The following is a 17,025-nucleotide window of genomic DNA, read 5'->3' as shown; positions in this document are numbered from 1 at the left end:
TATGCGCCTGATTTCATATAAAAGGATAGGGAATTGTAACGCCCGGAGTAGTGGATCCACTGGACCGGCACCAGCGATGGCACAAACCTCACCAGGGAGCGGAGTCTAAGGGGCCGCTGGTTTTCACCAGAGCCCGCCGCAAGGCGGGATGGACTTGCTGCGGCAGGCGACCCCCAGGTCGCTACCCCTGGCTTGGTTGCTGGTGTCGGCAGGCGAGGCGTGGCAGGAGCAGTAGGCAGGAGATGGTAGTGACAGAGGTCTGTAGTCGTGACCGCAGGAGACAGGCTGAAGACAGGAGCAATAGAGTAACGGGGAAGCAGGAACCAGGAACAAGGACTAGGGACCGGGTAGTGGACAGGAATCAGGAACAAGGACTAGGGACCAGGTAGCGGACAGGAATCAGGAACAACAGGGAGCTGGGCCAAACGCTATGGGAAGCATGTAGAGGCTCCAACACAGGGAACAAGGCAAGCTGGGATTTATAGGGGAGTGATTAGGTGCAACTACCAATTAGGAGCGCACTACCCCTTTAAATCTGAGACAGCCGGCGCACGTGCGCCCTAGGAGGCGGGGACGCGCGCGCCGGCCGGCACAGCGGGAGACAGGAGCGTGGAGAGGTGAGGCGCCCCCCGGGGCCGAGGTGATAGCAGCGCCGGGTCCCCGACTATGGACACCGGCTGCTGCATGGGGCAGGAAGCGGTCGCGGCGGCGGCCCGGAACGCGGGACGCCGCCGCGGCTGTGACAGGAATCCAATGGGACACAATTATATGGAATCCATTGGAAACAACGTTGTTTGTCCCAGCGATTAGGAAACTAATGACAAACTGGACAGGCCAACCTCCGCGTGGATGGATAAACAGATGAGAAGTATGGCGCCCAGTGATCCATACTGTGCTGAGTGAAATTTGATGCCAAACCTAGGACATCGAACAACGTCTACACAAAATATCAGAAGGTGCTTGCACATCATCGGGCTACTAGCCAGACGTCCAACTACAAGTAGTCTATCATGATAAAGAGCAATGGAGGCTGAAATAGAGGTCTGTCCTCTTGTCTGTCATAGATCCAATAGACATGTCTCCCATCGAGCACATCTAGGATAGGGGACAACAAGCTGACTGGTGTGATACAACCTCTGGGACCCCAAAATGGGGCCAAAACAATCCTGGAATCATTGAGAGCGGGGGGTCCCAGCAGACAGACCCCAATCTATCAGTTTGTTGTTCCCTATTGGGTATTGAGTTGAGATGGAAATACCCCTTTAAGATGGTCACACCCATAAGTATAGAAAGGTATATTAGTCTACAATCTAGTCTAAGGGTCCTATTCCACAGGCCAATGGGGGCCTGATCAATAATGTAAACGAGCGCCTATAATAATAATAATATTAATAATAACAACAATGCTTTTATTTGTATAGCGCACACAGATTCCGCAGCACTTTACATAGTTTTTGCCTATCTGCTAGATTGGCGCTTGTTTACTGGGCATATTCCACGGCCCGATAATCATTTAGCGAGGGCTGCAGGGACATCGTCACATAACCTTGCAGCCCTTGTTTAAACACCATACTTTAGCTATGCATGTTGCAGGGCTTCTCATGCGCTCCTTCTTCCTCCAGGTCCCGCGTGCAGCAGCAGCTTTGGAGCAGCCTGTCTGAGCTGACAGACCGCTCAGCCAATCACTGGTCGCAGCGGTCCCGGCCAGTGATTGGCCATGCAGTCTGTCAGCTCAGTCAGGTCGCTCCGAAGCTGCTGCTGTGCAGGGGACCGTCAGGCAGAAGGAGCGCAGGAGAAGACCTGCAGCATGGATAGGTAAAGTATGATGCCCACCGCTATTCCACACAGCGATGCGCGGTCGGTGCCCGATGATTTTAGGTTTGCACCTAAATAAACGATCAGCCGATGACACGATCATCAGCTGATCGTTGTCTCTATTCCACGGAGTGATAATCGGCCGAATCGGTTTTTAAATAGAAGTAAATTTATAAAACCAGTTAATATGAAAGAAAAAGATTTTTTTGCCGGAGTTCCCCTTTAAGAGAAATGACTTCCCATTTATACTCTGCGAGTTGTTGACATATAAACCTGAATCTGTATATTGTTCTCATATTTAAAGGTGGGCTCTTGCCCTTTAAATACTTTAAGAAAGAGCCTTTTATAGATATATTTGTGCTGACAGCCTCCTCCCAGCGGCCAGTGTGCAGTCTATGCTCAGGAATAGGCTATCATTTATAGTTATATATAGGTATTTGGTTCACCGTCCCCTGGATCACAGCCATCAGACCTGCCAGAGAGGTGGCAAGTTTTATAAACAAGTTTAGTGATAGTAGTTGTTGTGATGTATATATATGCATATTGTGATGTATAATATATATATATATATATATATATATATACACTACCGTTCAAAAGTTTGGGGTCACCCAAACAATTTTGTGTTTTCCATGAAAAGTCACACTTCTTCACCACCATACGTTGTGAAATGAATAGAAAATAGAGTCAAGACATTGACAAGGTTAGAAATACTGATTTGTATGTGAAATAACATTGTTCTTACATCACACTTTGCTTTCGTCAGAGAATCCACCTTTTGCAGCAATTCCAGCATTGCACACCTTTGGCATTCTAGCTATTAATCTGTTGAGGTAAGCTGGAGAAATTGCCCCCCACGCTTCTAGAAGCAGCTCCCACAAGTTGGATTGGTTGGATGGGCACTTCTGGCGTACCATACGGTCCAGCTGCTCCCACAACAGCTCAATGGGGTGGTGATCTGGTGACTGCGCTGGCCACTCCATTACCTATGATAGAATACCAGCTGCTGCTTCTGCTGGAAATAGTTCTTGCACAATTTGGAGGTGTGTTTAGGGTCATTGTCCTGTTGTAGGATGAAATTGGCTCCAACCAAGCGCCGTCCACTGGGTATGGCATGGCGGTGCAGAGTGATAGCCTTCCTTATTCAGAATCCCTTTTACCCTGTACAAATCTCCCACCTTACCAGCACCAACCCCAGACCATCACATTACCTCCACCATGCTAACAGATGGCATCAGGCATTCTTCCAGCATCTTCTCATTTCTTCTGCGTCTCACAAACGTTCTTCTTTGTGATCCAAACACCTCAAACTTGGATTCATCCGTCCACAACACTTTTTTCCAGTCTTCCTCTGACCAATGTCTGTGTTCTTTTGCTCATCTTAGGGCTCGTTCCCACTGAGCAAAAGCAGCTGAATTTTTGCGCTGAATCAGCGCTGAAATTTCAGCCGTTAGGCTACGTTCACACAGAGCAAAAGGAGCGGATTACGCAAGGAAATATTTCCGCCTGAAATCAACTGATGCTGAATTCCGAGCAGAATGTAAGCAGAATCCCTGCGTATTCTGCTAGGAAAGTGTTCAGCTCGTAATCAGCTCTTGACAAATTCAGCGCGGAATACTCGAGGAATCCGCGCTGAATCCGCATGCATTCAGCGCTGAAATTCAGCGAGTATTTGGTGAGTAAACTAGACTATACCAGAACATATACTAGAATCCTCCTCCCCCCCCCCTTTTCCCCATTTCCGCGCTGATTCAGCGAGTAATTTCTGCTTGTATTACGCTTGTATTTCGCGCTAAATACACGCTGAAACAGAAAATCAGAGCCCCATTGATTTGTATAGGCTTCCGCTAGCGGAAGAATGAACATGTTCATTCTTCTGGCGGAAAGCGGATTAGTTCAGTGCGGAAATTCCACTGTGTGAACTGCAGAGCAGAATTTCAGCGCAGAAATTCAGCTGCTTTTGCTCAGTGGGAACGAGCCCTTAAAATAAGTGCAGAGCTAATTTCCATTGTGTTGAATGGAAATTCTGCTCTGCAGTTCACACAGTGGAATTTCCGCACTGAACTAATCCGCTTTCCGCCAGAAGAATGAACATTCCGCTAGCGGAAGCCTATACAAATCAATGGGGCTCTGATTTTCTGTTTCAGCGCGGAATACGCGCGTATTCAAGCTTAATACAAGCGGAAATTACTCGCTGAATCAGCGCGGAAATGGGGAAAAGGGGGGGGGGAGAAAGATTCTAGTATATGTTCTGGTATAGTCTAGTTTACTCACCAAATACTCGCTGAATTTCAGCGCTGAATGCATGCGGATTCAGCGCGGATTCCTCGAGTATTCCGCGCTGAATTTGTCAAGAGCTGATTACGAGCTGAACACTTTCCTAGCAGAATACGCAGGGATTCTGCTTACATTCTGCTTATATTCTGCTCGGAATTCAGCGTCAGTTGATTGCAGGCGGAAATATTTCCTTGCGTAATCCGCTCCTTTTGCTCTGTGTGAACGTAGCCTTAATCTTTTTCTTTTATTGGCCAGTCTCAGATATGGCTTTTTCTTTGCCACTCTGCCCTGAAGCCCAAAATCCCGCAGCCGCCTCTTCACTGTAGATGTTGACCCTGGTGTTTTGCGGGTACTATTTAATGAAGATGCCAGTTGGGGACCTGTGAGGCGTCTGTTTCTTAAACTAGAGACTCTAATGTGCTTATCTTCTTGCTTAGTTGTGCAACGCAGCCTTCCGCTTCTTTTTCTACTCTGGTTAGAGCCTGTTTGTGCTGTCCTCTGAAGGGAGTAGTACACATGCAGCGAGCCGGGGTAATGGGAAGAGAGTGAGGGGAGTGAGGAGAGGATGATGGTGATGGTAGTCTCTCCTGAGTGTGCCGCTGAGCTCCTCTGTGAGGGGACGCACTGAGGGCTGCAGGGGGAGAGTGTGCTATACCTGCAGGATGGCTGGAACTTGTCACGGTCACAGGTGGGCACGAGGGCTTCTGCAGGTACAGGGGGACTCTCTGGCGCTTCCCTGGTATCTCTCTCTCTTCTGTGGCTGCTGCAGCGGTTTCTGTAGGGGGGCTGCACCCGTGTGTAAGGTGGTCGGTGGTGTGGACCTGTAGTTCCCCCGGGGCCAACCCCAAAATACTGCTGCCTGGTAATATGGCCCTTGATGGTGGTGTGGTGCAGGTGGACCAGACAACAGGGAGTCAAGGAGGGAGGCAGTGTAACAACTCCTTTACTGTAAGACTTGCAGGTGTTATACAGTCCTTTAGCATACAGTGGTGAATACTGGCGGCTTTGACAGGGTTACTGTACTGATGGAGAGTCTGGTGGTGTGTGGAATGCTGATGGGCGCTGTGACCCTGTGGATCTCTTCCCCCAATGGTGCTTGAGTCTGTTATCCCTCTCAGTCTGCTAGGGAGCTTCCTGCTTCCGTTACTGGGCCGGGCCTTAGGCCACAACTTTCGGGTCCCAGAGGTATCCAGGGGTCCTAGTCAATCTTACCCCCCGAATTTCAGGAAGATGGGTACAGAGGCCTCAGTTATCTCTGCTACCCAGTATGCTCAAGTCCTTTTGCTTAGGGGTTTCTGCCCTTAGGATTCCCACTAGAGAAATACCTTGTATCTCTGTAAATACTTCTGAAGAACTCTCCTCTGGTTCAGTCTCTCCTCCTTTATCTCCTTCCCCTTCTTTAGTAACAAGCAGGCTTGACTGGCCTGCTTGCAGAACAACCACTAGCTGCACTGTATAGTGGCTGTACACACTGACTTGCCAGTGACTGCACACTGACTGAACTACACTGGACTGGACTCTACTTCCTGTCACAGCTAGGTCTTGTGAGGAGACTGCTCCTCCCCCTTCTAGCAACTTCCTATGGGATTAATACACTATCTCTACACTACCTAGAGCAGTTCCCACTAGGGACAGTAGATGTCGCTGTAGTGTGTTGTGTGCAGTGTAAAGCATGTAACCCATCTCTGCCTGCCAGTTACTGGTACAGAGAAATACACAGAATAGCTGCACATAAAACATGTTAACTCCTAGAATAGACAATAAACTGCTTGTAGACAGGTGCCATCCTCAGCCCAGCCACAGGAACCATGCTCTGGTATACTACACACACTGTTGTAGGAAATCTTCAATTTCTTAGCAATTTCTCGCATGGAATAGCCTTCATTTCTAAGAACAAGAATAGACTGCTGTGATGCTCCAGAAACACAATCTGCTCAAAGGAAGGTCAGTTTTGTAGCTTCTGTAACGAGCTAGACTGTTTTCAGATGTGTGAACATGATTGCACAAGGGTTTTCTAATCATCAATTAGTCTTCTGAGCCAATGAGCAAACACATTGTACCATTAGAAGACTGGAGTGATAGTTGCTGGAAATGGGCCTCTATACACCTATGTAGATATTGCACCAAAAACCAGACATTTCCAGCTAGAATAGTCATTTACCACATTAGCAATGTATAGAGTGTATTTGTTTAAAGTTAGGACTAGTTTAACGTTATCTTCATTGAAAAGTACAGTGCTTTTCCTTCAAAAATAAGGACATTTCATTGTGACCCCAAACTTTTGAACGATTTTTTTTTTATTCTTATATAAATATTTTCTTTAAATATCCAAGAGCCATGACGTTTGTATTAACCTTAGATGGGCAATGTAAAAAGTGAATTTGCTGGAAGCTGTACTTCCCCTATATACTGGACAAGCCTCAAATGTTCTAATACAAGAAGATAAATCCCAGAGATTCTATAACAATGCAAAAAACAACATACAAAGCGCACAATTTATTAACCTTGAGGACAATTTTAGTGCCTTGAGAACCAGAGCCCATTTTTGAAATCTGACCAGTCTCACTTTATGTGGTTATACGATTTTCGAGTGAAAATGGCCACATTTCATGAAAAATTGATAAAATTTGTGATTTTCTGACTTTTATTTTCTGCGGTTACCGTGCGGGTTTACTTATGTGATCATTTTATTGCCAGCGTTTTTATGCACACGGCAATACTAAATATGTGTATATTTTTATAAATTTTTCTACATTAATTATTGCATTGGGGGCTATGGGGATTTTATGTATTGTGTACTTTATTTATTTATTTATTTATTTATTTGTGTGTGTTTTATATTTGTTGTACTTTATTTTACTGTCCCACCATGGGGACATCACTATTTAATTGCCTGATTACAGGCGCATTACATTGCAATGCAGATTTGCATGGCTTTGTAATGTGCTTGTAAGGGTATGTGCACACTGAGGAAATTTGACGGAAAATCCGTCGTGGAATCCACTGCAGCGGACTGCGGCGGGCACGCGCGTCTCCGCCCGTGTCATAGACTCCATTCTATGCACCGGCGGAATGAACACATTTATTCATTGGGCAGATGAAGGAATCCGCCTGTGCCTAGAATGGAGTCTATGACAGGGGCAGAGACGCGCGCCCGCCGCAGTCCGCAAGCAGACACAAGCGGCGAATTCCGCAACAGATTTTCCGTCAAATTTCCTCAGTGTGCACATGTCCTAATAGGCAAAGCTTAACAGGCTCAGCCTAAGGGTACTATTACACGGAACGTTAATCGGCCAAATCGGCCCTATCCGGACGATTATTGTTCCGTGTAATAAACACAGCGATCAGCCGATGACAACGTCCTATGTCTGCCACCGACCGCGCACCGCTAAGTGTATTAGCTGACGATTTGCAAAGTGCATACATCACCTATCCATGGCCCAGGGCTCCTCTTGCGGTCCGCTTCTCCCCACACGGAGCGCTCAGCCAATCACTGGCCGGGACCGCCGCAGCCAGTGACTGGCTGAGCAGCCTGTCAGCTAAGACAGGCCGCTCTGAAGCTGGAGCGCGCGAGACCCGGGGAGAAGCAGACCGCAAGAGGAGCCCTGCAGCCTGGATAGGTAATGTATGTAGTTTAAGCAAGGGCTGCAAGGACATCGGTAACGATGCCCATGCAGCCCTTGTTAAACAATTATCGGGCCGTGTAATAGGCCCAGTAAGCGAGCGCCGATCTAGTTATTATCGGGCCCCCATCGGGCCATGTAATAGTACCCTTAGGTTGAGCCTGCTCAGTCACCGTAGCTATGACACAGGAGGCTTCAGGTAAGTCTTGACCTCTGTGTGGTCATGCATTTATGGGAAGACTTGGCAGGTGTTCTAATATGGAGGAAATTTTACCTCCAGTAAATTCTTTTTTTTTTTACAGATTTCTTCATCTCTTATTAAAATTGTGTATCAGCATGCAGCCCAGACAGTCATTCATTGATGAGATGTGGGATTGTGATAGCCGCACGCCCTTCCCTGGGGCCACAATAATAATAATAATAATCAGGATTGCTTGTCGACCAGTCATAGTGAATCAGCCGGGTATTACCGCTTTCCAGTGACTGATCCTATTTTTAGTCTGGAGTGGGAGGATAACTTGTCATTCATATCAGTTGTGCAATACGAGAGTAGCGACAGCTAGACGATATTTACTGAGCGAGCAAAAACACTGATAGAAAGTCCCAAGCTGATATATTCTTATTACTGCACAGGGCTCAGCTCAATAAGTAAGTGATTTATATACGGACACAACACAGGATTCTCAGGGTCCCTGGTTAAAGGGGTTCTTCATCAAAAATGTTTTTCTTTTAAATGAACTAGCGCCAGAAATTTATATAGATCTGTAATTTAATTCTATTCAAAAATCTCAAGTCTTCCAGTACTAATCAGCTGCTGTATGTCCTGTAGGAAGTGGTGTATTCTTTCCAGTCTGACACACTGCTCTCTACTGCCACCTCTGTCCATGTCAGGAACTGTCCAGAGCAGTTGCAAATCCCCATAGAAAACCTCCCCTACTCTCTGGAAAGACTGAAAAGAATTACATGATGAAGATTCATCATGTGATCAGCATTACCAGGCTTCATCAAGTGTTCAGACTTACTGACCTTCATCATGTGATCAGCATTACCAGGCTTCATCATCTGATAAGCATTACCAGGCTTCATCATGTGATCAGCATTACCAGGCTTCATCATGTGATCAGCATTACCAGGCTTCATCATGTGATAAGCATTACCAGGCTTCATCATGTGATCAGCATTACCAGGCTTCATCATGTGATAAGCATTACCAGGCTTCATCATGTGATCAGCATTACCAGGCTTCATCATGTGATAAGCATTACCAGGCTTCATCATGTGATCAGCATTACCAGGCTTCATCATGTGATAAGCATTACCAGGCTTCATCATGTCATCAGCATTACCAGGTTTCATCATGTCATCAGCATTACCAGGCTTCATCATGTGATCAGTATTACCAGGCTTCATCATGTGATCAGCATTACCGAGCTTCATCATGTGATCAGCATTACCAGGCTTCATCATTCCTTCAGCATTACCAGGCTTCATCATATATGTTTTTCTTGTCATAAATGACCTGATAAAGTCTGGTACTACTGATCACATTTATTATACAGTCTTGGGGTTTTGTTAGGAGGTTAAATGTTTTACCCATTTAGACACGGGATATGCCATGAATGTCCAATAGATTGCCAGACCCACCTCTAGGACCCGCACCTTGAGACCAAGGACCCCCAGTCCCCTTTTGTCTGCTTGGAGTTGATCAGGCAGCCACCCCTATAAGTGTTCCAGATGGGTACACCGCTTTAATATATATTTTTTTTCTTGCATATTTTTATATTTAGTGATATCCTTAGAAGGCGTCTTGCGCAGTTCCTGCCGTATTCTCGCTGCCGATCAGTCACACCATCTGTATTATTACCCAGCACCTGCCACTTAGTGGCTTTACAGCATTAACCATGAATATCTGACCACATCCCATTTACGTATATAAATGTAACAGCGGCTTGTGGCTGGATAACCTATTTACACTGCACTAAATACAGATGTGGGACGTAGATAGAGGACGCTGCATAGAGGTCACATTCTGTGTTAACCCATTACTGCATAGTTATAAATTAAGAATTATATTCATAAACTAATGGTCTCCAACCTGAGGCTATACAGCTGTGCTTTGCTGCAGAGTTATAAAATGTGACTCACATCGCCTTTCTTTGCTATTTGCAGAATCTCCTGTGTGTCCTACATCTCTGCAGCTTCAGACTGATCGTGTAGCCTCTTACTTGTATGAGCTGACAGGTAGAAAGCTATAGGAGACAGATTGAAGCTGCATCTTATAGGAATACACTGAGACTCTGGTAAGCTCAGGTAGATCACTGTTTGATCTGTTATATATGTATGACAAATTTACCCATGTTGGGCTTGTATTGCAACTATGCTTTAATATGAAGATAATAAGATAAGAATTGAAAACAAAAAAAGGAATACATTGAGACTAGAGATGAGCGAAACAGATTCGGGTTCGAGTCCATCCGAACCCGAACGATTGGCCTTTGATTAGCTGGGGCTGCTGAAGTTGGATAAAGCTCTAAGGTTGTCTGGAAAACATGGATACAGCCAATGACTATATCCATGTTTTCCATATAGCCTTAGGGCTTTATCCAACTTCAGCAGCCACCGCTAATCAAATGCCGAAAGTTCGGGTTCGGATGGACTCGAGCATGCTCGAGGTTCGCTCATCTCTAATTGAGACTCTATAGTGTGTGGGAGACAAAAGTTCTGTCTCTGAAGCTGCATCTCATAGGACTACATTGAGACTCTATAGTGTTATTTAGAGATAAAAGTAATGTCACTAAAGTTGCATCTCATAGGACTACATTGATACTCTATAGTGTTAGTTAGAGATAAAAGTAATGTCACTAAAGCTGCATCTCATAGGACTACTATGGTACCCTATGGTGTGAATTAGGGGACAGAAGCTTCCTGTCACTGAAGCTGCATCTCATAGGATTATACTGAGATTCTATTGTGTTAGTAATGGGACAGAAGTTCTGTCATTGATCTATCACTCACTTCACTTAAATAGGACCAGGTGTAGTAATGAGACTCCAACCCCTCTATCTCTTCAAATTCAAAGGCCTCAGGTGAAATGTAGGCTGCGTTATTAAACCATATCAGAGGGGTTGAAGTAATCAAGATGGCAGACAATCTATAAATGGCACAGCGACTGAAATAGATATATACAAGAGCCTCTACGTATTAATAGCTGATTCTGCACTATATATTCAAAAAATAAATTGTTGGACTACTTCTTTAATATCAAGCTATACAGTTGTACTGGATCAGTCAAACATCTGATCCAAATCTGGAGAAGTGTCAGTGTGAACAGATCCAAAAATGGACAGGAATTCCAGTAGCATATTACAAAGAATAGACAAGACCCTGCCTGACCTTGGCACTGATTTACAAGGTCATGAATGGTTTCTTATCATATCACAAGGCCGTGTGTAAGAGCTGCATCCGCTCTGCATTCTACCATATGTGTAGGCACCGGGCAGTGATTCAGCATACGGGAACAATTAACCTGAATGTCTTACAGCACTTACATTACAAGACGTAAGACGTAAAACCAAGGACATCAGGCGTCTTTCCAGGATTCATTGGTTTTCTCTTGTTTAGTTGAATCAGATCCTTTCCGCTATTATTATTATTGGATGCTGCTTAGATGTCATCACTCTCCTCCAGCTTCTATATCTACCCTATAGACACTGTATATGATTCCTACATGAGTGCTATAGTATTTCCATGTAGCGGGCGCAGTACAAAACCATGATATTAGGAGCCATGTATAGCCATACTGCTTCTCCAATGGCAAAGATCACAGAAACCTCAGATCTAAAAGGGAACTCCAACTATCCAATAAAAAAAATAAAGTGCACAAAAACCATATAGGAGCACTCACTGATCCTATACCGATTGTTTCACACCTTTCATACTTGCCTATGCTGCTTCTAGCCCCAGCTTTAAACGTTTTCAAATTATCCAAATTTTACATCATGACACCCGGCCGGGAAACAAAATCTCCCAGCATACATTGCACCTCAGAACCAACTGCCTGGTACCCACCCCTTTCTAGTAGAATCTGCCCATCACTGGCTCCATTTGCTTCTGCTTTGAACAGTAAACACAGTATCTATCCTTCTATCTATTCATCTACAAAGATAGATTGGAGAAGGGGAGAGAGAGAGTAAACAACAGTGTCTCCTTTCCCCTATACTACTCAGGAGAGGCTGCTGTTGGAAAAAAAAAAAAAAACAATAAAGAAAAGAATACAGCAACATTGCAAAAAGAAGACAAAAATCTGGTATGTGGGAAGAACAAAAAGAAAAAAATATATCTTTAGGGTGCGTTCACACCTACAGAATCTGCAGCAGATTTGATGCTGTGTTCAGTTATTTAAATGAAATCTGCTGCAGAAAATCGGCTGCAGATCCTGTAGGTGTGAACGCACCATTAAGGGGTAAAAGAGTTATCACACTTAAAATGGGAACCCCGGCAAAAAAAAAAAAAAAAAAAATCGAACAGATCAACTAGTGTCAGAAAGTTATATATAATTTTCATTTCAGGAACTCTCCAGAGCAGTAGCAAATCCCCACAGAAAACCTCTCCTGCTCTGGACAGTTCCTGACATGGACTGAGGTGGCAGCAGAGATCACTGTGTCAGATTGGAAAGAATACACCACTTCCTGCAGGACAAACAGCAGCTGATAAGTACTGGAAGACTTCAGAATTTTAAATAGAAGTAAATTACAAATCTATATAACTTTCTGTTTGAATTGATTTGACAGAAAATTATTTTTGCCCCTTTAAATGTCCTTGTCACTTTAAAAAAAGCTTTGACATCCAGACCCCGATCAAAACTCTTTTTTATGTTATAGAGACATTTTAAGGAGTTAAAGGAGAAGTCTGGCAACATTTTTTATTAAAGTATTGTATTGCCCTCCAAAAATAAAGTGTTTTTTTTTTCCCTGAACTTTCTACTGCATCAAGGCTTCACTTCCTGGATAACATGGTAAAGTCACTTCCTGGATAACATGGTGATGTCACTTCCTGGATAACATGGTGATGTCACTTCCTGGATAACGTGGTGATGTCACGACCCAACTCCCAGAGCTGTGCGGGCTGTGGCTGCTGGAGAGGATAATGGCAGAGGGACACAGGGAACTGGAGGGACACTGAGCATCCCTCTGCCATCTTCCTCTCCAGCAGCCACAGCCCGCACAGCTCTGGGAGACGGGTCGTGACATCACCATGTTATCCAGGAAGTGACATCACCATGTTATCCGGGAAGTGACATCACCATGTTATCCAGGAAGTGACATCACCATGTTATCCAGGAAGTGACATCACCATGTTATCCAGGAAGTGACATCACCATGTTATCCAGGAAGTGAGGCCTTGATGCAGTAGTAAGTGCAGGGAAAAAAAGCACTTTATAAGCATTTCCCATAAGTGTATATTGGAGATTTGTATAACTTTTGGGGGACAATACACTACTTTAATAACAATTTTCGCCAGACTTCTCCTTTAAGGAGCCTCCTGAGGTTTCACTATTATTACAATTGTAGTCTTTCTTCCAGGGAATGGACTCCAGGGACTCCGATCAGTTTATTTTCTTACATGGATATAGTGTCATTTACAAGAAGCCGGTGGCCTGGATACAGAAATACACTTCTCATCAGCCACCACAATAACCTCGGGTTTAGCCCCGGCTGATGGTTGCCTGTCCTCTACAGTAATAGTGTGGTATACCGTAGTGTCTGGGGTTACCATAACAGTGCCGATGACCGCACTCACTATGGTGGTGCCCCCATGGTTACAGATGCCCGGTGACATCCTGAGGATTGTTATTGTGCACTGGCCTCGGAATCCAAGAATAACAATGATCCGAAGGTCGTGGCATCCTCTGGAGACTAGAAGCTGGTCAATAAAATAGAAAGTACTTTTTTTCCTATATTGTTGCTTGGTGTGCAAGTTGTAATTTTAGGATGTCTGCAGATAAGGAGGAGACAGGGATCTTTCAACATGGCTGTCCTAGGCGGACAACTGATTGGTCATCTACACCAACGTTCCTCAACTCCAGTCCTCATGGCCAACAGGTGATGTCTTAAAGATTTCCTTAGTATTATCACAGGTGATATAATTATACTCATCAGGTATTATCACAGGTGATATCCTTATACTTAGTGCATCAGGTATTATCATAGGTGATATAACTATAGTCAGTGCATCAGGTATTAGCACAGGTGATATAATTATACTCATCAGGTATTATCACAGGTGATATAATTATACTCATCAGGTATTATCACAGGTGATATCCTTATACTCAGCACATCAGGTATTATCACAGGTGATATCCTTATACTCAGCGCATCAGGTATTATTACAGGTGATATAATTATATACTCAGTGCATCTGGTATTATCACAGGTTATATAATTATATACTTGGTACATCAGGTATTATCCCAGGTGATGTAATTATATACTCAGTGCATCAGGTATTGTCACAGGTGATATAATTCTCAGGTACTATCCTCACATCATGACCCATTGGTGGGCCATGAGAACTGGAGTTGGTGAACACTGATCTATCCCATAAAGCCCCATTCACACTTCCTTTATATTGTCCTCCGACATACATTGAGATAGTATCAAAAAGGTAGGCTTATTTATACGTGGATGGTCATTTGAATTTAAAGCGATTGTACCATTACTACAGTGAATCAAATTCCCACTACCACCTGATCGGCACTGCCGCATCAATTCTAATACGTCCCTCGGTATGAAAATCATCACCTTGTTCCTGAAATATCAACATTTCTGTAAGTATGCTAATGAGCTAGTTCAGCACACTGGAGAGGGCCCAGTGCCCCCATTTCCCCTCCAATTGATGGGTCCCCCTTAGGGGCCTAGCTAGGATACAAGGGGCTCCATAGCAAGGAACTGTACGGGTCCTTACACCCATGTGTATACTCACTTGACCCAAAGGAAGTGGTGGGAGCTTGATTTACAGTAGTGCTACAGTTCAGTTTAACGCCCACTAACACCCACTTTTACAACATTTTTTTGGGGTGTGTCAAAACAGACGGGTCCCTGCTGTGCAAGGCTTCCAGGTTCTTGGACGTGAGGTTATAGGCCGCCTTGTTTTTTTTGCGGTAGTTGCAATAACCCAACACAGCCAATATACAATGTACAGAGCATTCAGCTCCATTGTATATTCGGTACAGACTGGCAGAACTCCAGTATGCCAGAATCCGAACGTTCAGCATTTGAATACCGGTGTCTGAAGTTTGACGCAGCCCAAGTGAATCGGGGAAAACATGGATACAATAGGCCAGGGATGGGGAAACTCGGCCCTCCAGCTGTTGTAAAACTATTAGAGATGAGCGAACCAGGTTCGGGTTTGAGTCCATCCTAACCCGACCTTTCGGCATTTGATTAGCGGCGGCTGCTGAACTTTGATAAAGCTGTAAGGTTGTCTGGAAAACATGGATACAGCCAATGACTATATCCATGATTTCCACATAGCCTTAGGGCTTTATCCAACTTCAGCAGCCACCGCTAATCAAATGCCGAAAGTTCTGGTTCGGATGGACTCCAGCATGCCCGAGGTTCGCTCATCTCTAAAAACTATATTTCCCATCATGCATTGTCAGCTAAAGCTTCGGCTGTCGAGGCATGATGGGAATTGTAGTTGTGCAACAGCTGGAGAGCCAAGGTTCCCCATCCTTGCTATAGGCCAAAGGATGAATCCATGTTTTTCAGGACTCCCTAGGAGTTGCATCCAACTTCTTCAGCCAACAAATGCAGAAGGATCAGACTCCAAAATTGGTCAAGTTGCACTCATCTCTAATATACGGGCAGATGTTCAGCAAGGTGATAGATGTTGGAACTCAACACCATCATAATCACTGAAGGAAAAAAAACAAAATTTCCTAGCATTAAGTACTGTATGTTGATAAGTATGAGTAGAGCTACACCTGGTGGTGATGCATCATACAGGTCTAGTGGCCAGGGTTTTTGCCAGTGTGGCCTTAGGGGCCTATTCCACGAAGCGATAATCGGCCGATTATCGCTCCGTGGAATAGAGAGAACGATCAGCCGATGATCGTGTTGTCGGCTGATCGTTCATTTAGGTTCAGGCCTAAAATCATTGTTCGCCACCAGAGCATGAGTACGGTGGAATAGCGTTGACCGACGATTTCAGCAGCACCATACATTACCTGTCCAGGCTGCAGGTCTTCTCCTGGGGTCCCATGCGCAGCAGCTTCGGAGCGGGGCTGTCTGAACTGACAGACTGCTCAGCCAATCACTGGCCGGGAGAAGGAGAAGACCTGCAGCCCGGACAGGTAATGTATGGTGCAAGGTCTGCAAGTATATCAGTAATGATGTCCCTGCAGCCCTCGCTTAGCAATCGGGGACATGGAATAGGCCCAGTAAACGAGAGCCGATCTAGCAGATCGGCGCTCGTTTACATCGTTGATCGCCCCCCTCCCCCCCCCCCCCCATCGGCCTGTGGAATAGGACCCTTAGGCTCTTCTCAAATTACATCTTCGAAAACTCATACTTTGCTGGATATTTAATTAGTAAAAAAGTATTTTAAGTTAACATTTTTTTTAAATGTTAAACACACGCATCTTGTCAGTTTTAAAACCTTGATCACTTATTACCAATACTTTGCATTTAAAATAAGGGGGGGTTGGCTGCTAGAATGCAGGACAGGTGATAAGTGTGATCATGGGGTGGTGGTCGGACGGCTGGCATGGGGAAAATGCGGCACAGTTCACATGTTTTTTGGAGCAGACTGTTTTACCAACAAGACAAAGAAAAACAGGTCATTTCTAGTGTTGAGTTTTGATCAGTCCAGGTCTTAATGTTCAGACCTGCAGCCATCATGAGAACAAGCCGGGCTCAACACAAACTTTTCCTAGCTCTGTCACATGATCAGTCAGACTTTGTTCATTATTGCAAATGTCTAAAGCAGGGATGGGGAACCTGCGGTCCTCCAGCTGTTGCAAAACTACAATACCCATCATGTCTGGACAGCCGAAGGCTGTCCAGACATGATGGGGGTTGTAGTTTTGCAACAGCTGGATGGCCAAAGGTTCCCCATCCCTGGTCTAAGGGGACCCTAACAAGCACACATCTCCTCTTCTCCTGTCTGGATCTGGTTAATCATCTGATTGGCTACAGGATGTTCTAACTCCGCCCACTTTATAACTTTGCACATATTAAAAAGTTGAAATCTCATCTAATAGTTATACTAGTAGCGCTGAAGCTAAACGTTTTTACGCATACATTGA

General features: G+C 44.8%; 1 long non-coding RNA gene across 1 annotated transcript in view; it reads left to right on the top strand.

The window, feature by feature from the left end:
* Positions 1–13,647, top strand: part of LOC138792313 (uncharacterized) — a 39,136-nt gene extending 25,489 nt beyond the window's left edge. The window contains exons 2-3 of the long non-coding RNA XR_011363118.1: positions 9,885–10,015; positions 13,298–13,647. This is a non-coding gene — a long non-coding RNA (uncharacterized lncRNA). The remainder of the gene's footprint in view (positions 1–9,884; positions 10,016–13,297) is intronic.
* The last annotated feature ends 3,378 nt before the right edge of the window (positions 13,648–17,025 follow it).

This window comes from Dendropsophus ebraccatus, chromosome 5, assembly GCF_027789765.1.
Source record: "Dendropsophus ebraccatus isolate aDenEbr1 chromosome 5, aDenEbr1.pat, whole genome shotgun sequence".
Taxonomy (NCBI): domain Eukaryota; kingdom Metazoa; phylum Chordata; class Amphibia; order Anura; family Hylidae; genus Dendropsophus; species Dendropsophus ebraccatus.
This window is presented reverse-complemented; position numbering and strand designations above follow the sequence as displayed.